We start from the raw sequence: 19,401 nt of genomic DNA on the forward strand, positions 1-19,401 counted from the left end.
CTCCCCTTTATCTCCAAGATCCTAGAAAATGCTGCAGCAGAACAGTTATGTTCATGCCTACATAGGAATAACATTCATGAAATGTATCAGTCAGGATTTAGACCTCATCATAGCACAGAGACAGCCCTGGTTAAAGTGGTAAATTACCTACTACTGGCCTCTGATTAGCGTTGTGTTTCCTTGCTTGTGTTGCTTGACCTTAGTGCAGCTTTTTATACCACTGATCGTACTATTCTCCTTGATTGATTAGAAAGTGTTGGGAAAAGCCCTCAGGTCTTATTTGACTGATCATTATCAGTTTGTACATGTAAATGGTGACTTCTCTATGCATACTAAAGTAAAGTTTTGTGTTCTGCAAGGTTTTGTTTTAGGCCCACTACTTTTTTCTGTATATATGCTACTTCTGGGTAAAATTATTCGTAATCACGGTATTAGCTTCCACTGTTATGCCGATGACACACAATTGTATGTTTCAGTAAAGCCAGCTTAATAAAATTGAGGAACGTGTAAAGGACATTAGACACTGGGTGCATATCCTCTTCCTTCTACTTAATTCTGAGAAGACAGATGTACTTGTACTAGGACCGCATGCAGCTAGAAGTAAGCTTCCTGATTACATAGTATTACTGGATGGCCTTTCTGTTTAATTATGTGCATTATTTAATTATTCGAACCCACCCTTTTTTTTAAGTGATCAGAAATATTGGAACATGTGACTGGTACATATTTCTTGCTGCCCATTTATGCCCTGTTAAATTGACCATTTAAAGAATTAATAGCTCCGAATGTCTACTCTTGGTTTGAGCCCTATGTTTCACTTGTGAAGACTGCATTTGTTGCTAAAAAGGATAAACCAATATGAAGACCAGAGATATGTCTAGGGGGAAAAAGCAAGCTATTCTGAAGCTGAGAAAAGAGGGAAAATCTACCAGAGCCATTGTACAAGCACTGGACATAGCCAATACAACAATTTGGAATGTTGTGAAAAAGAAAGAAATCAATGGTGTACTAACAATCAGACATGAAGCAGGTTGGCCAAGGAAAACAACAGCAGTAGATGACAAACATTGTGAGAGCTCTGAAGCAAAACCCAAAAACAACAATTAGTGACATGAGCAACAACCTTCACAATGCAGGGGTGAAGGTATCACAATCCACTATTTGAAGAATACTTCAAGTGCACAAATATAGAAGCCATACCACAAGATGCAAACCACTCATGAGCAATAAGAATCAGAAGACTACATTAGAATTTGCAAAGAAATACAGAGATGAGCCACAAAAGTTCCAGAACCAAGCCGAACCTCTACCAAAGTGATGGAAAGGCCAAAGTATGGAGAAATAATGGATATAATCCAAAACATAGAAGCTCTTCAGTCAAGCATGGTGGAGGTAGTGTCATGGCTTGGGCTTGCATGGCTGCTTCTGGAAAGGGATCACTAATCCTTATTGATGATGTAACTCATGATGGTAGCAGCAGAAAGAGTCTTCCAAGTTATAAAAAAAAAATGCATCCAATCCAATTGGGAGGAACTTCATAACACAGCAAAACAGTGACCCAAAAAGCACTTCCAAAAAACAAAGGACTTCATCATTGAGAAAAAATGGAATGTTTTATACTGGCCAAGTCAATCACCCAGTTAAGCATGCATTTCACCCCCTGAAGAAGAGACTGTAGAAAAAAACACACACCCCCCCCAAATACAAAAACAAACAAACAACAAGTGAAAGAAGCTGCAGTAAATGCCTAGAAAAGCAAAACAAAAGAAAATGCAAGAGTTTGGTGATGTCAGTGGGTCACTTGCTTGATGCAGTTATTGCAAGCAAGGGGTATGCAACCGAATATTAAGTGGTTTTTTTTTTATTACTGTAATTTACTTTAAGACTATCTGTTCCATTACTTTTCCTTACCTAAAAATTGTGTGGTCTGGTACAAAAGGTGCCATGTTCTAAGTTGTTTAGCACATCTAGTTGTAAATATCAGGAAATGAATTCTGAAATTCTATTGTTTCATATTCATCTTTTGATCTCAAACCCAAATGTCTTTGGTATATAGCACAATCAAATGAACTGGCTTTGACATTCCAATAGTTTCAGAGGGGACTGTAATTCTTATAGTCATAGCTAAAATGCATATATATTGGAGAGCAACAGTGTACCAAATTTTTGTGGTTTATCAACATACAGACACAATACTGGCACAATCGCATACACACTCACACATCCATTCACAAACTATGGAGAATTTGGGAAATGCCAATCAGCCTACAACACATGTCATTGTACTGAGGGAGGAAACCAGAGTACCCAGAGGAAACCCCTAAAGCATGGGGAGATCATGCAAACTGCACACACATGGCGGAGGCAGACTGTATACCCATCATTGGAGATGTGAGGCAAACATGCTAACCATCTCTTTCCAACCATATCTTTCCATGTCTTGACATTCCAATAGTTTCAGAGGAGACTGTAATTTTTATAGTCTTCCTAAGTCATGTTTATGAAGCAGCTGTGTGGTGGTTTCAAAACTCTGAGTTATTCAGTAGATCCCACACCTTTTGAAGCTGCGCTTTTGCTTGAGTGACACTGGCATAATGTATGTTCTCTGCTGATTCATCCATCTCCTTATCAGGTTCATTAATATGAGGAGGCCTGGGCTGGGTTATTATGATCCTGTTCATGGCTGGTTTAGGAAATCCAAATCTGCAGTGCTTGTTGTATTTATTTATTAAGGACAATGATCTAATATTACATATCTGTGAGTGGCAAAAGTATGTGAACCTCTAGGATTAGCAGTTAATTTGAAAGTGAAATTAGTGTGAGAAATTAGTAATCTGGTGTGAGTGAATGCCACTCCATCAATCCACAGTCAGACAGATAATGGAGGAAAAATGGAGGAAATTCAAAATCATTGTTACCCTCTCTAGCAGGGGTCGACCAACAAAATCACTCCAAAAGAAAGCTGTGTAGTAGACTGCAAGTTCACAAACGAACCCAGGGTAACTTCTAAGCAACTAAAGGTCTCTCTCACATTGGTTAATGTTAATGTTCATGAGTCCACCATCAGGAGTACATTGAACAACAATGGTGTGCATGGCAGGGCTGCAAGGAGAAAGTCAGTTCTCTCCAAAAAATAACATTCTGCCCTTCTGCAGTTTTCTAACAATCACATGGACAAGCCAGAAGGCTACTGAAAAAATATCTTGTGGATAGATAAGACCAAAATCTAATTTTTGGTTTAAATGAGATGCATTATGTTTGAAGAAAGGAAAACACTTCATTTCAGCATAAGCACCTTATCCCATCTGTGAAACATGGTGGTGGTAGCATCATGGTGGGGCCTGTTTTGCTGCATCTGGGCGAGGACAGCTTGCCATCATTGATGGAACAATGAATTCTGACGTATACCATTGAGTTCTAAAGGAAAATTTCAGTACATCTGTCCGTGAACTGAATCTCAAGAGAAAGTGGGTCACGCAGCAAGACAGCAACCCTAAGCATACAAGTCGTTCTACCAAAGAATGGTTAACGATAAACCAGATAAAGTTAATGTTTTGGAATGGCTAAGTCAAAGTCCTGACCTTAATATACAACCCCAATTGAAAAAAAGTTGGGACACTGTGAAATGTAAATAAAAACAGAATGCAATGATTTGCAAATCTCATAAACCCATATTTTATTCACAAGAGAACACAGAAAACATATCAAATGTCTAAAGTGAGTAAATGTACCATTTTAATAATTTTTAATTTGAAGGCAGCAACATGTCTCAAAAAAAGTTGGGACGGGGACAACAAAAGGCTGGAAAAGTAAGTGTTACTAAAAAGAAACAGCTGGAGGTTAAATGGCAACAGGCCAGAAACATGATTGGGTATAACAAGATCTTAGAGATGCAGAATCTTTCATAAGTAAAGATGGGCAGAGGTTCACCAATCTGCGAAAAATAACGTCTACAATTTTTTGGAACAATTTCAGAATAATGTTCTTCAACGTAAAATTGCGAAGCCTATGACTATCTCATTATCTTACAGTACATAATTTCATCAAAAGATGCATTTACATTTATTCATTTAGTAGACACTTTTATCCAAAGTGACTTACAAATGAGAAAATACAAGCAAAGCGATATATCAAGCAAAGACCAATACAAGTAGTGCTACAATACAACAGCTATTAATTGAGTTCTAGAAGAAGCAAAGTGCGCAGAGTAGAGGTGTAAGTGCCAGAGTAGAGGTGTAAGTCCCAGAGTAAGGTGTTTTTTGTTGGGGGGGTTGGTTATGTGTTCACGTGTGGGTGGGTCTTTAGCTGTTTTTTGAAGATAGTGACATATTCTGCTGTCCCGATTGAAGTTGGAAGTTCATTCCACCACTGAGGGACAGATAGTGTGAAGGTTCTAGAAAGGGACCTTGAGCCACGCTGAGTAGGCACTACTAAGCGACGGTCATTGATCGATCGCAGATTGCGCCAGGGAATGTAAGCCTTCAGGAGAGTGATGAGGGAGGAGGGTGCTGTTCCAGACAAGGTCTTGTATGTGAGCATCAAGGCCTTGAATTTGATATGGGCGGCTACAGGAAGCCAGTGGATTGAGATGAAGAGGGGTGATGTTGGTTCTCTTGGGCTGGTTGAAGAATCTGGAGAATCTGGAGAAATCTCTATGCGCAGGGGACAAGGGTGAAAATCAATGTTGCATGCTGGTGATCTTCAGGCCCTCAGGTGGGACTGCATTAAAAACAGGCAGAATTCTGTGATGGAAATCACTTCAGGGGCTCAGAAACACCTCAAAAACTCATTGTCTGTGAACACAGTTAGCCGCACCATCCACAAATGCTGGTTAAAGCTCTAATATGCAAAGAACAAGACGTGTGAATATGATCCAGAAACGCCAGCGTTTTCTCTAGGCTAAAGCTCATTTAAAATTGACTGAGGCAATGTGGAAAACTGTTCTGTGGTCAGATGAATAGATTTTTAAATTCTTTTTGGAAATCAAATCTAAACTAGAGGACTAAAGAGGGGAGGGACCATCCGTCTTTTTATCAGCGCTTAGTTCAAAAGCCTGCATCTCTGTTGGCATGGGAGTGCATTAGTGCCTATGGAATGGGTAGCTTGCACATCTGGAAAGGCACCATCAATGCTGAAAGGTATATACAGGTTTTAGAGGAACATATGCTTCCTCCACATTCCATCCCATCTTTACTTTTCGTTCAGGACTCTTGAGTGCTGAGAGACTCATGTTACAGACATCAAAGTATTTCCTGCAAATCTTGCAATATGCCCTTTGTACATCTCCCGTTTCTTCTCCTAGCCAGCTCCTGAACTGGGGATCTTCTTTCCATTCCTTCTTAAACTTGCACTGCCTCCCTGACATTTGTGTTATTTATTTCTGTAATTTAAGATCAGAAGTGTTACAGATACACTGAAGGGTAGGAATAGCCTTTACATGTTCTAGTATCTTTTTATATATATTTTTTATTACCATCTCTTTGTACATCCCTCCTTGTTCTAATTTTATATTATTGACAGTATTCAGTCTTTGTAGTTCATTGTCTTTTCATTTTTGGAAAGCACACATTCTATCTTTATTTGAAATTGTTATATATTCATATTATATTAAACTATTTAATAAAATGATACCAACAATCACTATTAATAATCTAGTTTATCAATATAATATCAACAAACAGTATATCACAATTGTATAAGATAAATGACATTTTGAATACTAAGAGAAAAGGAAAGTTGCTTTAAATATTAAATTGAATCCCCCACCAGGTGGCGGTCTTAATGAGTGAGTCATTGGAATCACTTTTTCAAACGATTCATTCAAAACGCGTCTTCATTCCTAAAGGAATGTAGATCATGAATGGGTCTTTGGCTCACTTTCTCAGATGATTCGTTCAAAAACGCAGATTCATTCGGCAAAGAAACGCCACTATATAAAAACGTTCTGCTCCGGCTTTGTTTGGAACTACTTTGGTTGGTGAAACAGAGCAAACAGAATATAGTTTGTCTAAAAAGGAAGTCATTTATATTAACTTCTTGTTTAATGAACTGTTGCAGAAAATCAATATAACATTTGCCAACGTGCTTTTATTAAGTTTTTATAAGAACTACTACTACACTGTATATTACCGGCCTCGTGTTCACAACAGTAGTCTGTGCTGCACTAAGAGCATGCAATTATTAGCTGAATGTATGATCTCATTTTGACTTCCCATATCGCTCATAAAACAGGTTTGGGGACTGGGTGGAATGATTAATCTGAAAGACAACTTGTCATGGAGATGAAAGAAGTTTCAACATTTCTCTAATAAAAAGACTTCACATAGGCTATTCTCAGGCCGTCATGCATGCTATAGTTTGCAGACCCCTTGCACGTGCCATATCAAAACAATAACTTGGCAATAATTAATATTAACAAGATGATTAATATTACCTGCTTACGAGTCAACATTTGCTGCAAACATTCGAGCACTTAAATAATCCCTAGCACCTGAAACCGCCAGCACGAGACAGCGTCACTACGTCACAGCGAGATTAAAACAGTGTAACTCAAAATACTTTGCTCACCTGTCAAAACCTGGCGGTCCTGAAAAGAGCGCTTTCTGTTACTAACCTTAATTGTTCCGTTGAGATGTAAACAAGAACATTTAACGATAATAATAATTTTCCAGGACAGTTTATGTTTCCATGTGATTTCCAGGACTGGAAAATTGGTCATAAATTTTCCAGGATTTCCAGGAGGCGTGGAGAACATAAATGCATGTATATTGTGTAGGGCTAAAATATGAAGGGTTTATTACAGGGACGTTGCTAGGCCTATTTTTAAAATATTCACACACACACACACACACCCCCCAATTCAATTAAATTCAATTCAATTTTACTTGTATAGCACGTTTAACAATGGACATTGTCTCAAAGCAGCTTTACGGAAAACACAGGATACAGATTTTAAATGTGTGAATTTATTCCTATTGAGCAAGCTGGTGGCGATGGTGGCAAGGAAAAACTCCCTAAGATGAAATGAGGAAGAAACCTTGAAAGGAACCAGACTCAGAAGGGAACCCATCCTCATCTGGTTAACAACGGATAGTGTGAAAGTAAAGGAAAGTTCATTATGGTTTTAACATGAAGTCTGTTTGTTGAACTAATCGACTGTTCACTGAAGGAGACCTGAGTGCAAAATTGCATGTGGTAATTGTGTTTGTTTGTGCACTAGTTCTCCTGCTTAAGCCGACCTTTTGTCACTACACAACTTCAGCTTAATCAACGTAATCACAGCAATCAGTTGTGTGGTGTTGTAGGGGTGTCCACACAGAAGAGTGTTACACACCCTTAAAAGGTTACACACTCTTAGAACGTTATGTTCTTTCACTTGGAGAGATGCCAACCAAGATGTGCCTGATCGACAAGTCCTACTTTCTGATAAAAAATAAACAAAACAGCTGTCCTTGTGACTTTTTTTGTATGGAAACAAGAAAAAAAGACAAATAAGGGAAAATGTGGAGGAAATATTGGTTAGGGAAATATGGGCAATAAAGATTGTTCTGCAAAGAAAACTGGTGGTGGAAAAAAAAAAAGGTAGGTTTTATACTGCACTGCGCTGGCTGATACCCTGCCCCAACTGGTTTCCAACAGTGTAGAAATCCAAGCCCAAAAACAGCATTAGCTATCTACAGGCAATCAATATCCCTCCACCTCTCTCTAACCCCAAGCAAACTCGACATCCATCCACTGCAAGAATGAAAGTCTTGAGCAGTCCTGACAGGCAGTTCCACTCCCTAACCACCAGAAAATAGGCCAAAAATCGTTTGAAAGGTACAGTTTGTAATAGTTAAATTCCTTTTAGACTTGTAATAATCACATCACAACCCAGAGTGTTGATTTAACTGTTTCAGTGTGTAACACATTACAACCCTTTTCTCCCAATGACACTAAACTCATAAATTTTCAGTCATTGCATGCCCATTCTGATGCAATCCAGGTGTCACATACCCAGTGGTGTGTCGTCAGTGAAATGAATTCCTTCACCTATGGAGGACTGACCTGTCCTGCCAATCACTCCTTTTGCTTGGAGGTAACAGAGGATTTTTCTATAGGTCAGATCAGCATTCTAGGAAGGATAGCATTGGACACTGAAATTTCCCCTAGGTGGGATGACACTTTTTTTACGAGCAGAGCGCATAAGCTGTAGTGGACACAATGGACTTGGCACAAAGAATGGTTTTGCAAGTGGAATATCACCTTTCCCATGCACAGATAGAGACAAATCTGGCCAAAAAAGCCTACACAAATCCTCTCCAGTTCATCTACATGATCAGCATTATATGTCTATACATGGTGGGACTGGATATTTCGGGGATGTGCAATTAGCAGTGCCCTCATAGTTACCTTCATACTGTTCCAGAGCTGCTACCTCTGATGCCTCATCAAATCCTTACAGACATCAACCGATACAGCACTGGCTCTCAGTCCACTACAACTACCCACCATGCAATGTACCAAAAATATTCCATAGAAAAAAAACAATATAAACACAATATAATAATGTAGTATATATATATATATATATATATATATATATATATATATATATATATATATATATATATATATATATATATATATATATATATATATGTATATATATATATATATATATATATATATATATATATATATATATATATATATATATATATATATTTGGTTTTTTTTCTATGGAATATTTTAATATATATATATATATATATGACAAGTGGTAAAACTATGCACAATTCCACCAGACTCCTAGAATATACACACCGGAAAGTTTTCTGTCTCTCCTGCAGCTGTGCCTTTCTGTGAGCCAGCTCCTGAGGCAGGATCTCATCACATAGTTTTTTAGCTGTGAAAGAAGTAGAGTGAAAAAAAGCCACCCTTAGAAATCCTGAGCTTGAATTAGGATCAGATAAAGTCCCCTCCCTGGGGCAGTTGCTAGCACTGACCTGTGCCATCACGGACTTCTACTTTAATATCCCCCACTAACCAGCGGTAGCAGGGGAAGGTTTGGGTGTTTTCCTCTCCTGGTGCTGTGACTTTTACATAATTGCAAAACCAGTTATCTTCCAAAAAGTACTTTTGCTTCTCCCAGCTTACCAGGAGCACACGACCCAGAGGAGCCGAGCTCCGGACTATGTATTCATCAACCTGTAGAAGAATGAGATTAAAGTGCAAATACAATTTGTGTGTACTAATGAATAGCAATACCTATTGCATATAGTGTCCGAAAAGATACAAGTTCAAATCTTAGGACTCTGCCACTGTTGGGCCTTTGAGAAAGTTTTGATTGCTCATTTAGATGCTTGGGTTGTTTCATCATTTGCAAGTTACTTTTAATAAAAGCATATGAACAAAAAAAGGAAGTTTGCTACATATTCAGTACATTCAGTCTTCTACACTCTTACTTACTGCGCCTCTACACAGATCCAGGCCTGGATTGTCCAGCAGCGTCCTCTCACTCTCTCCGTTTTCCCCCACCAGGGTTACATACACATAGTTATTAGTACCTGAGTACTCTAAAGCCCCTGAGAAACTGCATATGTTGGCAGGTGCATTTACTAAGCAGGCACTTAGGAAAGCACACTACATTATATATGACAAATCTCATCCCTTTCATGACATTCCAGATTTTCCAGAACACATCCTACATGCAACCAAATGAAATAATATAAGAATTAACTTTCAAAAGCTGCTGGAGCAGGTAGAAATGTCAAAACAAAGAATGTGCAGATGATAAACTGACTTGTTTGTGATACTCTTCATTTAAACCTGTCCACTGGCATATACATCATACAAATTGTCTTGACAGGTCCGCTCTTGGCACAATGTGTTTTGCATCAGCGCTCCTGATATTCTGCACTAGTTCTGATATAGTGATCTGATAGTTCTGATTGATATACTAGATCGGATATTGTGTTTGTTTGTGCACTAGTTCTCCTGCTTAAGCCGACCTTTTGTCACTACACAACTTCAGCTTAATCAACGTAATCACAGCAATCAGTTGTGTGGTGTTGTAGGGGTGTCCACACAGAAGAGTGTTACACACCCTTAAAAGGTTACACACTCTTAGAACGTTATGTTCTTTCACTTGGAGAGATGCCAACCAAGATGTGCCTGATCGACAAGTCCTACTTTCTGATAAAAAATAAACAAAACAGCTGTCCTTGTGACTTTTTTTGTATGGAAACAAGAAAAAAAGACAAATAAGGGAAAATGTGGAGGAAATATTGGTTAGGGAAATATGGGCAATAAAGATTGTTCTGCAAAGAAAACTGGTGGTGGAAAAAAAAAAAGGTAGGTTTTATACTGCACTGCGCTGGCTGATACCCTGCCCCAACTGGTTTCCAACAGTGTAGAAATCCAAGCCCAAAAACAGCATTAGCTATCTACAGGCAATCAATATCCCTCCACCTCTCTCTAACCCCAAGCAAACTCGACATCCATCCACTGCAAGAATGAAAGTCTTGAGCAGTCCTGACAGGCAGTTCCACTCCCTAACCACCAGAAAATAGGCCAAAAATCGTTTGAAAGGTACAGTTTGTAATAGTTAAATTCCTTTTAGACTTGTAATAATCACATCACAACCCAGAGTGTTGATTTAACTGTTTCAGTGTGTAACACATTACAACCCTTTTCTCCCAATGACACTAAACTCATAAATTTTCAGTCATTGCATGCCCATTCTGATGCAATCCAGGTGTCACATACCCAGTGGTGTGTCGTCAGTGAAATGAATTCCTTCACCTATGGAGGACTGGCCTGTCCTGCCAATCACTCCTTTTGCTTGGAGGTAACAGAGGATTTTTCTATAGGTCAGATCAGCATTCTAGGAAGGATAGCATTGGACACTGAAATTTCCCCTAGGTGGGATGACACTTTTTTTACGAGCAGAGCGCATAAGCTGTAGTGGACACAATGGACTTGGCACAAAGAATGGTTTTGCAAGTGGAATATCACCTTTCCCATGCACAGATAGAGACAAATCTGGCCAAAAAAGCCTACACAAATCCTCTCCAGTTCATCTACATGATCAGCATTATATGTCTATACATGGTGGGACTGGATATTTCGGGGATGTGCAATTAGCAGTGCCCTCATAGTTACCTTCATACTGTTCCAGAGCTGCTACCTCTGATGCCTCATCAAATCCTTACAGACATCAACCGATACAGCACTGGCTCTCAGTCCACTACAACTACCCACCATGCAATGTACCAAAAATATTCCATAGAAAAAAAACAATATAAACACAATATAATAATGTAGTGTGTATATATATATATATATATATATATATATATATATATATATATATATATATATTTGTGTTTTTTTTCTATGGAATATTTTAATATATATGTGTATATATATGTATACAAGTGGTAAAACTATGTGTAATTCCACCAGACTCCTAGAATATACACACCGGAAAGTTTTCTGTCTCTCCTGCAGCTGTGCCTTTCTGTGAGCCAGCTCCTGAGGCAGGATCTCATCACATAGTTTTTTAGCTGTGAAAGAAGAAGAGTGAAAAAAAGCCACCCTTAGAAATCCTGAGCTTGAATTAGGATCAGATAAAGTCCCCTCCCTGGGGCAGTTTCTAGCACTGACCTGTGCCATCACGGACTTCTACTTTAATATCCCCCACTAACCAGCGGTAGCAGGGGAAGGTTTGGGTGTTTTCCTCTCCTGGTGCTGTGACTTTTACATAATTGCAAAACCAGTTATCTTCCAAAAAGTACTTTTGCTTCTCCCAGCTTACCAGGAGCACACGACCCAGAGGAGCTGAGCTCCGGACTATGTATTCATCAACCTGTAGAAGAATGAGATTAAAGTGCAAATACAATTTGTGTGTACTAATGAATAGCAATACCTATTGCATATAGTGTCCGAAAAGATACAAGTTCAAATCTTAGGACTCTGCCACTGTTGGGCCTTTGAGAAAGTTTTGATTGCTCATTTAGATGCTTGGGTTGTTTCATCATTTGCAAGTTACTTTTAATAAAAGCATATGAACAAAAAAAGGAAGTTTGCTACATATTCAGTACATTCAGTCTTCTACACTCTTACTTACTGCGCCTCTACACAGATCCAGGCCTGGATTGTCCAGCAGCGTCCTCTCACTCTCTCCGTTTTCCCCCACCAGGGTTACATACACATAGTTATTAGTACCTGAGTACTCTAAAGTGCCTGTGGCCACGATCACTTTGTATTCCATCTGCACACACAATTCACATCAACTCTTGCTCATGAAAATGACCAATATATTACAATTTCTCACAGCTGCTGATTTCAATTTTAAATGATTGATTTCAGAATTTCAGATGTATGTATGTATGCACATCTGGCACATACATGCTTGGTTACATCCTTACACAGGTTTAAGGAGAAATGTTAAAATGCTCAAGAGCATATTACTGGGAAATATTTAGACTATTAGACAATGTTAGACTCATGAATGGGCAAAAATACACCAAATATTTTTGATAGATAATTAAAATAAACTAATAAACTAAAATTTTGCAACTGAAAATTTATTAAACACAGGGTGCACGGTGGCTTAGTGGTTAGCATGTTTGCCTCACACCTCCAGGGTCTGGGGTTTGATTCCTGCTGGGGCCGTGTGTGTGGAGTTTGCATGTTCTCCCCGTGCTGCGAGGGTTTCCTCTGGGTACTCCGGTTTCCTCGCCCAGTCCAAAGACATGCATGGTAGGCTGATTGGCGTGTCTGTAGTGTATGAATAGGGGTGTGAGTGTGTATGTGATTGTGTCCTGTGATGGACTGGCACCCTGTCCAGGGTGTACCCCACACATGGTGTTCCCTGGGATAGGCTCCAGGTTCAGGACCCTGAAGAAGGAGTAAGCGGTAGAAGATGGATGGAGGATGGACTTTTAAACACCTTTCCTCTTTAAACCATCATTTCCTCTTTGAGGCATTTGGAAACATCACCACATCAGCATCAGATACAAAAATATTTAATAAATACTTTAATAAATACTCAGTGCTAAATTTGCATTTGTAGCTGTGGTCATTTTTACATTTTGGAAATAATTATATAGAGGGTTGTACAAAAAGTCAGGAACAAATGGGTGTTAAATACATATGTGATTTTGTATTTATTATTATTATTTATTTGTATGTTTGTTTGTTTATTGGTTCCCACTTGAAATAGTTTAAAAAGAAATCAGCTCACAGTTAAGCCAAGCTGAAGGAAGAACACAAATAGTCACACACACATGCACGGACACACGCATGCACGCACACACACACACACGCACACACAGATACTGACTATTGCTAGTAATCACACACAATTAACAAGGGAAAGGAGAATAGGAAAGAATTCAGCTGATGAGGTGTGAATATTGTTCTGTTCTGTCATGTGCTGTTACCTTACTACTACATTTCCATTTAACTTATATTATCTACAATGATCTACACATGCAAAATATCTCTGTGCTCTGTACAGTTTTGTAACATCCTTATAATTGGTTATATGCCTTAAGTCAAACTATAGCTTAAGTGGATTAAGTTATAGCCACTGCAACTTATATTGCAATAGCAGATACTTTAATAAATCAAAGCATAGGAAAAGGTTGTAATCAACATTTCCCTGTCTACGCCTCTATTTCTTTCTCTTCCTTCCTCTTCCGTTCTGGCGTCTGTCTCAGTGCACTGCTATTTAACAGCTGACTTCTACAAACTGAGATTTTCCCCACTCTCTCACTCTCTTCTCTCAAGTTGTTGCTCTTTTCAGCCCTCCCCGTTCTCACAGCATGTCTACGCTCAACACTGGGTTGTCCCAAAATGAGCTTTAGGACACACACAATCGCAGTTAAGAGCTTTATTGAAGAGAGGCATGCAGATAAATCCAAATCATAAGACAAAAACAAAATAATAGACAGGGGTCAGGTGATCAACATACAGGCATAAACGAGGAAAGGCAAGAATCAAAACCAAGATGAAAACCTATGAATAAACATGAGGAACGAGATAACTGCTTGGTAAATGACAGAGACAATGGCAACTGTGCATATTACTTTGCAAAGATATAGTGAATGAGCAGTCTCTTTTATAGTGCGGTGTGATTGTGAGTGTGATTGGGAACAGGTGTGTCTGACTAGCGTTCCGGAGAAGGTGAACATGTGTGTATGTGGGAAGTGTAGTCCATGGCGGCCATGTTTGTAGGCCGCAGTGCAGGATGGGAAATGTAGTGACTCGTTTGCTGTGACATGGCAGAAGCCCCCCCCCAAGGGTAGCATTACACTCCCTCCCCCGGCGGTCCTGGCCCGCTTGGCAAAATGTCTTCACATGAACCAGGAGACGGAGTGGAATCTTCAGTGGAGCAGGAGGGCAGAGCGACATCCTCAGTGGATCAGGAAGGCTGAGCGACGTCCTCAGCGGAGCAGGAAGGCAGAGCGACGTCCTCAGCAGAGCAGGAAGGCAGAGCGACGTCCTCAGTGGAGAAGGAAAGCAGAGCGACATCCTCAGCGAATCTTGCCGTAGTGGCTTCCATGGCAGCATAGGGAAGCAAAACGGAGCTTTTTTCTGCAGTGGGAGGTGGAGAAACCTCCTCAGTAGAACAGGGTGGCTGAGTGGCATCCTCAGTCATGCAGAGAGTCTGAGCATCGTTCTCCAACTACTTTGCAGCCTGGACTTGGTTGGCTGCGTCATCAGTCTCAGACATGAGGAGAACTTGATTAGTCATGAAGTCTACTTCAGGCATGAGTAGAACTTGGTTGTACTTGTCAGCAGACTCGGGGGTGATCAGAACTTGGTCACCCGTGTCAGCAGACTCTGGCATGAGCAAAACTTGGTTGTCCATGTGAGCAGACCCGAGCTTGATCAGAACTTGGTTGTCCATGTCAGTAGACTCAGGCATGATCAGAACTTGGTTGTCCTTGTCAGCAGATTCAAGCTTGATCAGAACTTGGTCGTCCGTATAGGCAGATTCGGGCGTGAGCAGAACTTGGTCGTCCTTGTCAGCAGACTCGGGCATGCGCATAACTTGGTTGGTTATGATGTTGGTTTCAGGCATAAGGAGAACTTGGTTGTTCATGTCAACAGACTCTGGTGTAAGCATAACTTGTTTGGTAGTGGCACCGGTTTCAGGCGTGAGCAGAGCCTGGTTGGTCATGACGTTGGTTTCAGACGAAAGCAGAGATTGGTTGTCTGGATCAGCAGACTTGGATGTGATCAGAACTTGGTTGGTCGTGACGTCGGTTTCAAGCGTGAGCAGAGCCTGGTTGGTCATGATGTTGTTTTCAGGCCTCAGGAGATCTTGGTTGTTCGTATCAACAGACTGTGGCGGGAGCATAACTCGGTTGTTCATGACATCGGTTTCAGGCATGAGCAGAACCTGGCTGGTCGTGACATCGGCTTCAGGTATGAGCAGAACCTGGTTGGTCATGACATTGGCTTCAGGCATGAGCAGAACCTGGTTGGTCGTGATGTCGGCTTCAGGCATGAGCAGAACCTGGTTGGTCATGTCAACAGACTCTGGTGTGAGCATAACTTGGTTGGTAGTGACATCGGTTTCAGGCATGAAGAGATCTTGGTTGGTCGTATCAACAAACTCTGGCGTGAGCATAACTTGGTTGGCTGTGACATCGACTTTAGACATGAGCAGAACCTGGTTGGTCATGATGTCGGCTTCGGCAGGAGCAGAACGTGGTTGGTCGTGACATCGGTTTCGACCTGGGACAGGAACTTGGTGTGAGCAGAGCTTGGATTGGCCGTCTCTTCGACCTGGAACAGGAACTTGGCTTGAAAGGTCGTCCCTTCGACCTCAGACATGAGCTTAGCTTCAGAGGTCGCCTCTTCGACCTCAGACATGAACATGGCTTGGGAGGTCACCTCGTTGACCTCTTGCAGGACCTTGACTTTATGCTGGAGCTCTGGAGCAGAGACCGCCTCTTGGGTCTCAGGCTGAAACTCTGGTGCTGAGGTCGCCACATTGACCTCCGGCTAGAGCTCGGCAGGTGAGACCACCTCATGGGTCTCAGATTCGATCTCTGGTGCCGAGGTCACCATGTTGACCTCTGGTTGGAGCTCAGCAGGTGAGACCTCCTCGTGGGTCTCAAGCTGGAGCTCAGAGGTTGCCACGTTGATCTGCTGATAATATGTTGTAAACGGCACGTCATCTCTGAGGCATGGCTCCCCCACAAGATCCTCAAAGATTACCCAGGATTCTGAGCCACCGTACACCCTCATGAGAAGTCCTACAAACAGCTTGACACTCTCCAGTCCCCAGGATCCCATGGCTGCTAAACGCTGTGCCCACTGGCCTGCTGGGCCACAAAACCGGGACAACAAGAACCCTAGCCATTGCTTCTTGCTGGGCTTGGGGTCCGTTAGGCTCGAAAAGTATATCTGGCAGTCCACAAGAAAAAATTCAGGATCACCTGACACCCATCAAACAGCTCCGGAGAGCAGTTCTAGTACAGTGCGTAAACTGGATCGAATTCACAGCTGTGATGGTTTGCTTGGTTTTCTTTGGGTGACGTCTCCTCAGTCTTCCTGCTGTATCCATGTTAGGTGAAGTAAACTGTCACGAAATGAGGTTTAGGATGGATGCAATCGCAGTTAAGAGCTTTATTGAAGAGAGGCATGCAGATAAATCCAAATCGTAAGACAAAAGCGTGGTCGAAATAACAGGCAGGGGTCAGGCGATCAACATACAAGCATAAACGATGCAAGGCAAGAATAAAAAATGAGTAATCAGAAACAAGATCAAAAACCATGAATAAACACGAGGAACAAGGTAACCGCTTGGTAAATTACAGAGACAATGGAAACTGTGCATATTACTTCGCAAAGACATAGTGAATGAGCAGTCTCTTTTATAATGCGGTGTGATTGTGAGTGTGATTGGGAATAGGTGTGTCTGACTAGTGTTCCGGAAAAGGTGAACATGTGTGTGTGTGTGGGAAGTGTAGCCCATGGCGGCCATGTTTGTAGGCCGCAGTGCAGGATGGGAAATGTATTCACTGGTTTGCTGTGACATGACATGGGTCAACACATACACATGTGTGTTATCATAAAATATAATGACCCACCCCCCCCCCCCACACACACACACACACACACACGTACTCCTTTATGTAAATGGAATTCTTTTTTTAGCTTTGCTTTCTAGTTGAAGGAACAAGACTGTAACAAGTTCAATGCTGTGCAAATTTGACCAGGGCTATGCAAAGCAATATTTTTAAAAAATGCAGAGACATAGCTTCCATTATCTTACAAACTTAAATATTCAATTCAATTCAGTGTTATTTGTATGGTGCTTTTAACAGTGGACATTGGCCCAAAGCAGCTTTATAGAAATATTTAAAATCAGAATATAGATTTTAAATGAATGAATTTGTCCCTAATGAGCAAGCCAGAGGCGACTGTGGCAAGAAAAAAAACTCCCTGACACAATATGAGGAAGAAACCTTGAGAGGAACCAGACTTAAAAGAGAACCCATCGTCATCAGGGTGATAACAAATAGTACAATTATAAAATAAATAAATAAATAAATAAGCTATATGGACAAAATTATGTGGACACCTGACTATCATAATCATGTGTGTTTGTTGAATATTCCAGATTTAGGCCCCACTCTTCTGTGAAGGCTTTCTACTAGCTTTTGGAGTGTGGCGGTAGGGATTTGTGCTCATTCAGCCACAAGATCATTAGTGAGGTCAGGTACTGATGTCAGACGAGGCCTGTCATGCTGGAACAGGTTTGGGCCCCTTAGTAGCAGTGAAAGGAAATATTAATGCTACAGCATACAAAGACATTTTAGACAATGAAAGCATGTTATCAATTCAGTATCCTTATCCAGTGCAGATTACCAAAGTGCTTTGTGATCTCCATCAAAACAATATCCTTATTCTAGTAGTAGTTTAGTGCTTGTTTAATTTAAGTTGCGTAAGTAGTGGGCCATTAGGTTTTTCATCTTCAGTGTGACAAGTGCCTTCAGGTAGGTGGGGGCTGACCAGTTTTTGGCTTTGTTGTCAGTGGAGAGAACTTAACAATTGAGTGATGTTGGAGGAATTCTGGATCAGTTGCTGAGATCTAATGGTATGCAACTTGTGAGAGAAATTATAAATTTTTACTTTGTAATAGTTTTGTTCTTGTTCTGTTCATTCTCATCAGAGGATAATGCCTAAGAAGGCCATGTCATGTCACTTAGATGAGTACAGAATGTTTATCTGCATGCAGAGACACAAACATGTTTTTTTTCTGTTCAAGGTTCGTCTGTACATCTTCTAAGACCCTGAAACAAAGCCTGTTTAAACTGCCTCAAACTGCTTCTTATCAGTACACAGAAGTGCATCATGCTGTGCGTTTCATACAATGGCAAGAAAAAGTATGTGAACCTTTTGGAATTTCATGGTTTTCTGCATAAATTTGTCATAAAATGTGATTTGATCTTCATCTGGGTCAAGGGTATTGACAAATATAATGTGCCTAAAATAATACAAAATAAATTCTGATCCCTTATGTCTTTATTGAACACACTCGTTCAACATTCAAAATGGCAGTGGAAAAAGTAAATGAACCCTTAGAATTAATAACTGGTTTTGGATCATTGTCCTGTTGCATCACCCAACTTCTACACAGTTTCAGCTGACACACAGACATTCTCACATTATCCTGAAGAAGAAACAAAATATTTGTTGTATTTAATTCTTTGTGAATGTATGTTTTAAAAACCAGATAAAGTGGGACAGTAGCTTCAAGGTAAAGTGAGACACTTTTTAAAGCTAATATTATGGATTATGATTATTGATTATTAAACTATTCTGAGCTGGCATGTCATGAACCATGTCATAAAATAGTTATAAATTCATATTATGTTTTATGTATTCTGGTTTAACATTATTCAGGTATTGTGTGGAATCTTGTGGCAGATAGATTTAGCCTAATTTAAAAAATAAAAAATAAAATAAGTTTATGACTTTTCATAGACAAATGGTACCGAATCCAAAGGAGTCAGGAAAGGCACCGAGAGGACAGAGTGAGAAGTGACAGAGTAGGCCTATACACTGAAGGAGTGTTCACCATTTACAATATAATTGAATAATAATTCACTTATTAAATAATAATTTTAATGTTTTTAGATCTTTGGATTTTAGTGTCCAATTTTTAATGGGATTTTTAATGACTTGTGAAAATCGCTAACATTATAGTCTCTGTAGAAGTATGTTAATCCAAAACCAGGTTGCCTTTGGCAGTAGGTGAAGACTTGGTCATAACCTTAACCATGCATCCAAATTCAAACACATACATGGATCTGGAAACACAAAATCATTGTTCCAGTGGTTATCACAGTCTACTGTAAAACATGTGGTCTGAATTGAAGAGAACATCTG

This window comes from Ictalurus punctatus, chromosome 7 (genome assembly GCF_001660625.3).
Source record: "Ictalurus punctatus breed USDA103 chromosome 7, Coco_2.0, whole genome shotgun sequence".
NCBI classification, from domain to species: Eukaryota; Metazoa; Chordata; class Actinopteri; order Siluriformes; family Ictaluridae; genus Ictalurus; species Ictalurus punctatus.